The sequence below is a fragment of the Mandrillus leucophaeus genome, unplaced genomic scaffold, assembly GCF_000951045.1.
Source record: "Mandrillus leucophaeus isolate KB7577 unplaced genomic scaffold, Mleu.le_1.0 Scaffold860, whole genome shotgun sequence".
NCBI lineage: Eukaryota > Metazoa > Chordata > Mammalia > Primates > Cercopithecidae > Mandrillus > Mandrillus leucophaeus.
In genome coordinates this window covers 806,638-818,021 of record NW_012109364.1, presented here as the reverse complement: position 1 = coordinate 818,021, position 11,384 = coordinate 806,638, and the positions used below count along the sequence as shown (strand labels likewise).

Genomic DNA, 11,384 nt, shown 5'->3' with positions numbered 1-11,384 from the left:
TCGTATATGAAGTTTACTCACTGAACTTTGGGTTAGTATGTAAGACAGCATACACTATGACTAGCAATATAATAAAGGAAGAATTCAAACATTCCCCATGCCTTTAATGCTATTCTAAAATGATACTAAAACACTATAAATTTTCACTTAAGAACAAACACTACAAACTGTGATGAGAAGTTTACTTTACAAAGGATTTTCACTGCATTTGAGCTTTGCAAATCCCTGATGGGGTAGCTGGAGAAGGAATTCTTATACCCATTCCAAAGAAAGAAAAAGTGTGGCTTAGCAAGACCCAGGGTCACACAGCTGCAAGAGGCTAGAATTCAAGTCATTTCCTCCAGGTTTTTTCCCCTATTCCCACTACACATGATTTGTTTGTTTTTGGCTACACCAAGCTGACTTGATGTAAAAATCTTGCATTTTGGAGATAGCTCCATACTTTATCACTAGCAGTGTGGCCTGAGACAGGTCACTGACAATACAAATTGAGGGTAAGAATGCTCTCCGGGATGCAAATTCCAGCCTCTCCCACCAAGCTTTGTGATTGTGGATGGTTACTTGGTTTTTTGGGCTTTTACTTCCTAGTGTGATTAATGAATAAAACTCCAACTTCATGGGGCTATTATAATATATCTTATAATATATAGATGGAATGAGATATTTCTGCTAAAGGTCCAAATACAACACATAGTACATAGTAAGGGCTCAAGAAGTATGTTGTTATTATTATTAATAAAATTGGACTAAAATCCCTACCTCCCAAGGTTGTCTGTGGTATTAATAAAATAACACATTAAAAGACCTTGTATCAGCAAACTATTATGCCAAGTTTAAGTGTTATTGTATTATTGCTGTTGGCAGCAGCCTAAGCTTATTTAGTCTAATTTCTGAGCCTTCAACCTATGGCCCTACTTGACCCGGTATTCCTAACAATGTTGAATGTTTTCCTATTAAAAATTGGACAGAATATGGAAGAGAACTTTGATTTCCCCTGTGTATTGTTGACATCTGAACTGCTTTCTCTCATTGTCTGGGCAAGTTCAACCTCCTGAGAGGCCACTGGGAGGATAATTTTGAGGATTATAGAATAACATGGAGCACAAGGGCAGTGGAAAGATGAAGAACTTAATTCAGGTAGAGTTAAGACAAAATAAAGAAATGCCTAGAAATGGTCTTCACTACATAGCAATTCCTCTGGCTCTACTAACACACAGGGATCCAACCTTAATTCTCACATGGTTTCTGGGGCATTTTACACTCTCTCTTTAAAAGACCCTCTGCTAATGTACACAATGTACAGGTGAGCCTATAGCATTATACCTGCTACTGGCCTTGCCCTTACTTTCTGGTTTATCTGATTTCAAATCCGTTTTTTCAACTAGCTTTTGTTCATGTTTGTTTAGATTATTTATTTATTTATTTATTTATTTTTTGAGACGGAGTCTTGCTCTGTTGCCCAGGCTGGAGTGCAGTGGCACGATCTCAGCTCACTGCAAACTCTGCCTCCCAGGTTCATGCCATTCTCCTGCCTCAGCCTCCTGAGTAGCTGGGACTACAGGTGCCTGCTACCATGCCAGGCTAATTTGTGTGTGTATGTGTGTGTGTGTGTTTTAAGTAGAGACAGGGTTTCACTGTGTTAGCCAGGATGGTCTTGATCTCCTGACCTCATGATCTGCCCGCCTCAGCCTCCCAAAGTGCTGAGATTACAGGCGTGAGCCACTGCGCCCGGCCTAGATTATTTCTTAATTATTAATTTCCAGTTGTATTGTATGCATGAGGCCAAAGAAATGCCTTTTATAACTAGGGGTAGTTGGCCAAGGTTGTGTTTCCTTTAGAACTGAGGTAGTTGGCCAAAGTTGCGTTTTAATAATGACCAGTAGCTGTGAGGAGGAAGGAGCTGCGACAAAGGTGGCAACACTTGTAGTTCAGGGATTCTCACTTGCATAGACCATTTCCAAGATCCTGAGAGAGATTTAACAGTACAAAGTACTGAGATATTTGTCAGCTTAAAAAATTGTAATCTATTATCATTTATATTTTATTTAAGTAACTATTGATGTTTATTTCATACTAAATTTATGATCATGCATTCTTCTTCTTAAAGGGGCATCTCTTAATGGTATAAGTTTTCAGTTTGCCCCTGAGTTGGGAACAAGGACACAAGCACAGAAATAAGCAAAATTTGGTCCTTTTAGAATTCCAGGGAAAGAGATCAGAGGCACACTTCTAGCTGCGGAAAGCCTAGAAGCATCAGATTGTTGAATGATTTAGCAAGTTACAAGTTTACCTGGCATACAGGATGTAGCATAGAGGAAAGGATGATGTATTGGGGCTCAAGGCACAGTTTGTTAATTAATAAGTGAGTTAAATATAGTAGACTGTTTTAAACTGGTTCTGGACTTGCTTGAACAAACTTAGAGCAGAAGTTCCTGATAGTTACTTCCAAGATGGGAAGTTGTCCACATGATCTTGGAGGTCAATCTAGCTCAGTATTAAATGCAGATTTTTAAAACTGCAATATTTTTATTATTTATTTACTTATTTAAATTTTACTTTAAGTTCTGGGATATAAGCGAAGAACCGGTAGGTTTTTTACATAGGTATACATGTGCCATGGTGGTTTGCTGCAGCTATCAACCCATCATCTAGGTCTTAAAGCCCTACATGCATTAGCTATTTGTCCTAATGCTCTCATTCCCCTTGCTCCCCATCCCCACATTGGCCCCAGTGTGTGTTGTTCCCCTCCAGTGCCCATGTGTCCTCACTACTCAACTCCCACTTATGAGTGAGAACATGTGATACCTGGTTTTCTGTTCCTGTGTTAGTGCACTGAGGATGATGGCTTCCAGCTTCATCCATGTCCCTACAAAGAATATAATCTTATTTTTATCGCTGTATAGTATTCCATAGTGTATATGTACCACATTTGCTTTATCCAGTCTATCACTGATGGGCATTTGGGTTGGCTCCATGCCTTTGCTATTGTAAATAGTGCTGCAATAAACATACATGAAATGCACAGATGTTTTTAAAGCCATACCAACTAGGTTTGAATCCTTACTTGGCCACCAACTAGCATTAAGATGGGAAATTTCTTGATCTCTCTTATGTCCTAGTTTCCTAATCTGTAAAATGGGGATACTACCAGCATCTACCCTTTAGACTTGTCAAGAGGACTAAATACAACAAAGTGTAGAGAGTACTGATCACAGTGTCTAGAACATAAGTGCCCAGGGAATTTGAGTTCTTTCTATCCCTCCCCAGGTTTCCTCCTCTATTATCTGCTGCCACACCAGCTGTCTGCAGCACTCTGATTATCTATGGTTTATTTGGGTTGTTGTATTTTCTTTTAAATAATGATGTTCCTGATTTTAAAACAAATATATTCTTCTTATATCAAAATTAGAAAGGCCTCAAAAAGTATAATGGAGAAATTTCAAATAATTTAGACACCTCAATGGCTCATTCATGTAAGCTGCGTGTCTTAAGTGTCTACATGAGTCAGGCAGTAAGGTTTGGCTCAGGCACCTCTAGGTCCTGCTTTCTTCCCAGTCCATCTCTCTGTACTATTCAATTTATTTAAAATAAGGGGTGATAAAACTTTTGAAATGTATTTAGTCAGGTAACTAAGGCCAGTTCTGCTCTTAGGTGAAGTTTAACTTCTTTATCTATTGTCCTAACTTAACTACCTACAATAATATTAAGATTAATCCTAATCATAGTGAGGACTGTGTTGTTCTATGTGATACACAAAGTTCTTTCATTCAAATCACACTATAACCCTGCATAGGGACATAAGATAAGCACCAACATTTGTAGTTTACAGATGAGGAAACTGAGGCACAGGGAGGCTAAAGAGGTTGCTGAAGGGAAGTTAAGTGATTTGGACCAAATCACAGAGCTAGGATACAATGAGCCTGAGAACCACATCCTCGGGATCACCAGGGCAACACCTTCAAACCTAGAATTTTCAAGTCAGTTGTTCACAGCCATTTGAAACTTTCTCTTTCCATTGTCAATTTTCTACCCTCTGCCCACTGGTCAGCCCATTCAGCTCCCATTTCCAATCAAAAGAGTACCACAGAACACTTCCAGACCCAAGTTCTCAAATAACCCATTGAGACGAACCCGAGGATTGTTTGTAACTCAAAGGATAAATGCTTGAGGAGATGGATATTCCATTCTCTAGGATATGCTTATTTCACATTGCATGCCTGTATCAAAATATCTCACGTACCCCATGAATATATACACCTACTATGTACCCACAAAAAATTTTTAAACAAATTAAAATTTTTTTGTATAAAAAGAGATGAACCCTAGGAAAAGCCCACTCAACATCTTTTACCACAGCCTTAGAGGCAATCCCAATACAGATGTGATGAGAACAGTTATCTTAGTTTGCTCTGAAAGGCAGCCATCAGAATTCTTTTTCAATATGCATTTTAAATTTAAATAATATGTACTAGCATTTCCTCTCTCCTTCACAAGGAGAGAGAAAAATAAACCAAGATTAGCAACAAGTCATTGTGTTGCTGTTCTGAGCAAAACCATCACTTGCTTTTGTGGAAAGTAAAAGCTTTCGATAATTTACCATGTATCTATTTTCTTACATTAAGCTTCAAAAATAGTGGGTCCTCTTTCTCAACTCTGTGTTCATGGTAGCAACAGTGCGGAGCACGGTTCAGTAGCTCCCCAGTGCGGAGCACGGTTCATGCAGCTCTTTGTCCGCGCCCAGGAGCTACACATCCTTGAGGTGACTGGCTAGGAGGCAGTGGCCCAAATCAAGGTACATGTAGCCTCACTGAAGGGCACTGCCTCGGAAGATCAACCTGTGCTCCTGGCAGGCACACCCCTAGAGGATGAGACTACCCTGGGCAAGTACGGGATGGAGGCCCTGATTACCCTGGAAGTAGTCGACTGCATGCTTAGAGGGAAAGTCCATGTTTCCCTGGCCCATTCTGGGAAACTGAAAGGTCAGACTCTCAAGGTGGCCAAATGGAGGAGCAGGAGGAGGGGGAGAAGGAAGAGGAAGAGGAACAGGAGGAGGAGGAGGAGGAGAAGGAAGAAGAAGAGGAAGAAGAAGAAGAAGAAGAAGAAGAAGAAGAAGAAGAAGAAGAAGAAGAAGAAGAAGAAGAAGAAGAAGAAGAAGAAGAAGAAGAAGAAGAAGAAGAAGAAGAAGAAGAAGACGACGACGACAACGACGACGACAACGACGACGGAGGAGAAGAAAGGGTTAAGTGGTGGATTCAGTACAACCAGCGCTTTGTCAATATTGTGCCCATCTTTGGCAAGAAGCAGGTCCCCAATCCAACTCTTAAGTCCTTTGTAATTCTGGATTTCTCTAATAAAAAATCTACTTAGCTCAAAAAAATAAATAAAAAATAAAAATAGACGGTCACTAGTCACCATAAACAATGCTTATAATCCTGAATTGAAATATGTCTAAGAGGAAGGGGACGAAAGGAGAGAGTTTAGTAAATTTTTCAACTATCTTTCCTTATTCATAGAATATTCTCAACCAATTAATAAGCAATTATATTCACATCAGCTGAGATGCCCAAGGAAAGAGCCATCTGATGCATTTATTAAATTAACCCAGTACTCTCTGAGCTGATATCAACTGAGAAAAAAATGTAAGGAATAAAATAAGAAGAAAACTTGGAAAGATTTTAGGGACCTACTTCCCTGAGCTCCAAATGATATCTACAGTAAAGGAGAGAGAATAGAAAGGGCAGGTTAAATTCAAAGAAGATAGGAAGACAAAGGTTGCTATGGGTATTCTGAAAGGAACTTTGAGTAATATCTGGCAAATTCCACAAAAACATCAGAGAAATTAGTCTGCAATTTCATCAGGAAATTCTTTTAACTCTTTCACAGAGTTCTACAATTTTACCTACTTATACCTAGGAATAAGATTGTTAGAACATTTTGTGCTGACATCTATAGCAATTTCATTCTCTGCAGGCTCTCGGTAATTTTAGATCTCAAATACACCTTGTAAGAAGTTCATAAAACATAGAAAAAAAATGTTCATCATAGATTCCTAGAGTATCGCATTTCTTAACTCTTGTCCAGACTAACTCCTTTATTATTTATCAAACGTGTATACATGTTCACATCAGGTACAGTTCCAGATGCTTTATACATATTATTTAATTCTTCCAACAACCCTCTGAGGCAAGTGCAGAGGTCAATTTGCCCAAAGTCATAATAGTGAAACTGGGATCCAAATCCAGGCCATTTGGCTCCAGTATCCATGTGCCTGACCACTAAACTATGTTCTCTCTACTTGAATAAAGGAATTAATGAAAAATGAAGACACATGAATGTCTTACCTAGAAGTTTGCTTCATCATTTATCTTCTCTTTATGCACCTGTGCATTGCCTTTTGAACATATTGAGGTTCTCTCTTTCAGAAGGCAAGTCTTCAAGGTGCAATTCTCCTGTCAAACTTCTAGGAAGAATACCCACACTCTGCACTCCCATTTCTGTACCAGTTATTTATTCCATAAACTTTATGCAACTGGGTTCCCCACTCCCTCCAGCTTCTCTATAACACTGCTCTCTTTACAGGTCTCTGAACTGCCATATCCAATGGTCTGTTTCTCAGGCTCATGTATCTCTGACTACCAGTTCCTTCCTAGATCCTTTTATTCCTTTGTTTCCTGCTATCTTCTTTCTCCAACTTCTTCTTGAATGCATTCCTCTATTTCTTGCTGGTTGACCCTGACTCTGTTTCTCGTTGGTGGATCCTGACGCTTCTCGGGATCTAGCCTTGGTATCTCTCTCATTCTCTTTCTCACTCCAGGTATATATATTTTAAAACCTTCTCAAATCCTTCAGTAGCTTCCATTCTTTACTCTAGTTTCTGAAGTCTGGCTGGCCCCAGAACCTAACTTGTCATCACTGTGAGAGTGGGTCTATCTCTTCAGGAAGAAAGTCACACTAACTCACATTAACCAGTCTCATAAGACTAATATATAAGAATGACAAAATATTCACTTATAATAAAAAGTAGATGTCAGAGGACCTCTATCCATAGCGTTACACATGGAGCTAAATTATGATCAATATACCAGTCTGTTAATTTAAAACAAGTAGTATTAATCACACAAAAAATAATAACAGACACAGAATTTTTTATTAAGTGCATTTTTTTCCATAGACACTCCAGGTGGGAAGCTAAATTATAATCAGAAGACTGGAAGGTTAGCATGGAAAAGAAAAGAGGAAAATAATCACATGACTTAAATGTTTAATGGCATCAGGCTGAGATTCACAGGTGTATCTAGCTCTACAATAGTGCAATATCCGCCATGGGGATCCAGCAAGTAGAGTAGTTATGTCAGATACCATCTGTCCTGAATGAATGAATGAATGAATGAATGAATGAATGAATGAATGAATGTTGAACCTTGAGATCACTTATGCTTTACCCACTATATTAGGGTTGATTGTTGAAATCCTGACCCCTTTTCAAGATTTGAGCTGCAAGATGGCAATGGCCATATACATTCATCACTGTGTCTCCAGCATCAAGCATAGTGCCTGGCAATTAGTAGACAGAAAGCAATAAATGCTTGTTAAAATTAATTAAAGTCATCCACATATTTATAAATGTGAATAAGACACATGCCAAAGTTGGCTTTCATGTGAGTTATCCAGAAAGTCCTCTTGTGTCTTGCTTTTCAGAGTTGATTAGTTCAAATAGTATGCCTTGCTTTCAAATGTTTATATCTGGCTCATATTTTTAAAAATTGCAAAATACTAGACTACACAGTTTTCATTTTGTCTATCTTATTTCCTACAAATTTTAACTACTTATTTCTTGTACCCAGTGAGTAATCATTAATCCAACCCCCACCCCTTTATCTTTGATGTTTCTTATTCTCAGTAGGTGGAGAATACGGCTGCACAGTGAGAGCGGAACAGATTCTGCATGCCTATGTGGGCCAACCCAGGGCACTCATGGGGTTAAAAGCACTGCAGTAATATTAAGCACATGTTTCAAGTCAGCAGGGTGCCAGCCTGAGATGTCCTCAAAGCCTAATTTGATAGATATTATGCCATACACTGCTGCAAGTAGTAATGAAGAAAGTAAAAATTTTATGGATGAGCAAAATAGGAGCTCTTATGGATGGAGTGTTTTTAAATCAGGTGTATAATTTACCCAGTGTCAGACCACATGTAGAGTGCATTACTCAATTGAACTTACAAGCAGATAGGAAAGCAGTTTCTTTTAATAAGCACTTCTTCAACTTATTGGCTCTACAATTACTTGCACCAAATTACCAGCAGCTGCTGCCTGTTTGGTATTTTATCCCAGACAAGGAGTTACATTAGTTTCTAATCAACAAGCCATTCAAGGACTCTTTATAATTTTTAGCTTAATTTCACTTTTATTTGAAACTTATTAATTGAAATATCCAGTATTTTCACGACGGTACCTATTCAACTGCTGAGGTAAAGGGGAAAAGGGAGGGGAGATACTCCCAAACTTATTTATGATATATGTAATATCATACAAACTCTGTTGAGCTCACATTACCTTACAGGCTTGATTTCAACATTTTAACAGCTTTTGTAAAAATATTGATACTGTATTTACCCGTCTATATGTTTAGAGTCAATAATTGTTTTATGTCTCTAAATGGTATATCTTCATGAATATCAGTTAACTGCACCTTTGAGCATTAAGCAATTCAGCAGTACATTCAGTACAGATCTTCTCAGTTTCAGCACTATTGACATTTTGGACTGACTCTTCATTGTAGGGGATGTCCTGGCATTGCTCATTAGCAATGGCATTGCCATTTAGCACAATGTTTGGCCTCTACCCACTAGACACCAGTGGCACCATTCCACCTCCAACTGCCAGTTACGACCACCAAAAATGTCAGCACACCTTGTCAAATCACCAGAGACTATTTAAAACATTTCAAGAAATTAAGGAGAAAGGGATTCAAACATCATTATAAGAGGAACATTTTCAAATTATTTGTTAAAGACTTTTCAAAGTATTCCTACAAAGACTGTATTTGTGTGCACATAGTTCAGACTTGCTTACTGTATGAACCATGGTAAAATGATATTGTGAAGGAATTTAATTATTTGAAATAAAATTATTCTAAGACCCTATTTTGAAGCTACTTGCAGAGCCAAAAGTAAATGACTTTTTAAAATAAGGAACAAGAATGGCTTATAGCTAAATAAAATAAACATTTGAAGAACTACTCTCACTGTAGAAAAAACCTGTTGACTAATTTCATAGAAGTATAATTATATTTTTATGTCAACAGAGCCAAGAATGTCTAATTCAAAAAACTTGTCCTTTCTTTGAAATTACGTTGTAAGTTATCTCCTGCGTTAAATTATGAAACTGGTAGGAGCAGGTGAATGCTAATGACTTCAAGCCAAAAATGCTAACTCAAGCTCAAGATTTTCCTCATAGGGCTTTCAAATCCACCCTTGTCTTTTCTACAGGCCATGATCAAAACTAGTGTCAAGAATCATTAGAGTACCCACGTATATGATAAAGAACCACAAAAGTGAAAGAAAATTAAATTGCCACCTAAAAGTCTCCTTCACTAAGAATTTACCATCTATCATCTTCCATCTAGTTGTATGTTGAAAGATCCAAATAACATACGGTTGAAGGCGGGAACCTTCATAGTGTAACGTTGAAACTTAAAGTACAGGATTTAAAAAGTCATTTAGTACTTACAGATACTTTCTTGTGGGATAAAGAGAGAAAAGAAAAATAAAAAATAGAAGTAATTTAGACCTGCCAGGCCTCCTTCTTGACTCCATGGTAATTAGATATCCACAAAAGCTTCTCAGACTTTAATGTATACATGAGTCACCTCCACATTACATTAAAATGCCAATTCTGACTGAGTCTGTCTAGGGTGGGAGCCTGAAAGTCTACTTTTCTAAAAAAAATTCCCAGGTGATGTCAATATTGCTGGTTCATGGATCAGACTCTGAAGAGCAAGGATTTGTCTACAACACCCCTACCAATTAGCCATCAAGCCTGATCTTGAACATTCTTATGGGGACAATGACAGAAAATTCTAACTACAAAAAATACCAAGATGCTTCCATACCTATTGAAATCTTCATTCTCTGATTCTTTCTAGAACTGGTGCCCAGACCATGGGAAACATGAGGGACTAGCTTGAGGAAAATTTTACATAATTAAGCAAAACTACCGAGAAACAACTGGCTAAGTCTCAATTTCTTGAAGTCAATTCAAGCTCAATTTCTTTGTCCTAATAGTTTATAGAATTCAAAAATGAATAGTGGAATTTTCATATGAATGATACTTCCTTTTTTCATATCAATTTTACTTTTTTTCAACTTTCATTTTAGAATTGGGGGTACATGTAGAGATTTGTTACGTATATTGTGCAATGCTGAGGACAAACCATATTTTCATGGTTTCTGTGACAGTCTAAGGACATATTCCCTCTTCTTATCACTATGTCAACATGACTCCAATTAAATACTGAAAAATAGAAAACCATCCTACCTCTAGCACAAGTTCTGCAGCAATAGCCCAACCTTATAGGGAAATCAAATTTATCATCAGATTTTTCAGATGACTTTGGTATATTTTGGCCACAGTGGCAAGAATATATCATAATTTTGTTATTTTATAAGGAAATAAAGGGAAGTACATTATCAAGTCCACTCCTTTTCTCTGAGACGAAAAAAAAAAAAAAAAAAAAAACCACCACATGTCCTCCAATTACCTAAAAGAGTCAAAGAACTTTCAGTTCCCAGCAGCCTCAGATGCACTGACTTGAAGTCAGACCTATAAAAGCACAGTTAGTTCTTGATTATAGTTTTTAGGTAATCCAGATCTTCTATTTTACACTTGTGGTTTTACTTCAGCCTATTTTATGGATCAGTGTTCTACCTAGCTAGGAGAGGTAAGACTCAGTAGCTTTAGACAAAGAGCTAAGGTGGTTCTGATGTCATTTAATGATTTTGTGATCATTTTAAATATTCAAAATATTTAATATATTTTAGCTTCAAGCAATCAGAACTGAAACCTCAACTCAGAATGAACACTATCTGCAAAAAGTCATCAGCATGGCTATACTGGTGCATGCTGGCTGCATATCAGCCTACTCTTGAACATGAAGACAGAAATTCACACAGAAGAGTGTTATACCATAAAGCAGTTTTATCATGGGTAAACTTACATTAGGAAACATCTTTATTCAGAATAAGAATAAATGTGTAGTTTCCTCCAAAGTTATTTGTGAATCATCACTGAAGTTAATCATATTTAACACATTTATAAATGTTCAGAAAGTTCAAACTTATTCCATATTAAAGCTTCAGATTTGTAGCTAAGAGAAAAGGTAATA

The 11,384-nt window shown here is 37.5% G+C and overlaps 1 pseudogene; it reads left to right on the top strand.

The window, feature by feature from the left end:
- The first annotated feature begins 4,717 nt into the window (after positions 1-4,717).
- LOC105531071 lies at positions 4,718-5,367 on the top strand (annotated as a pseudogene).
- Positions 5,368-11,384: the final 6,017 nt, after the last annotated feature.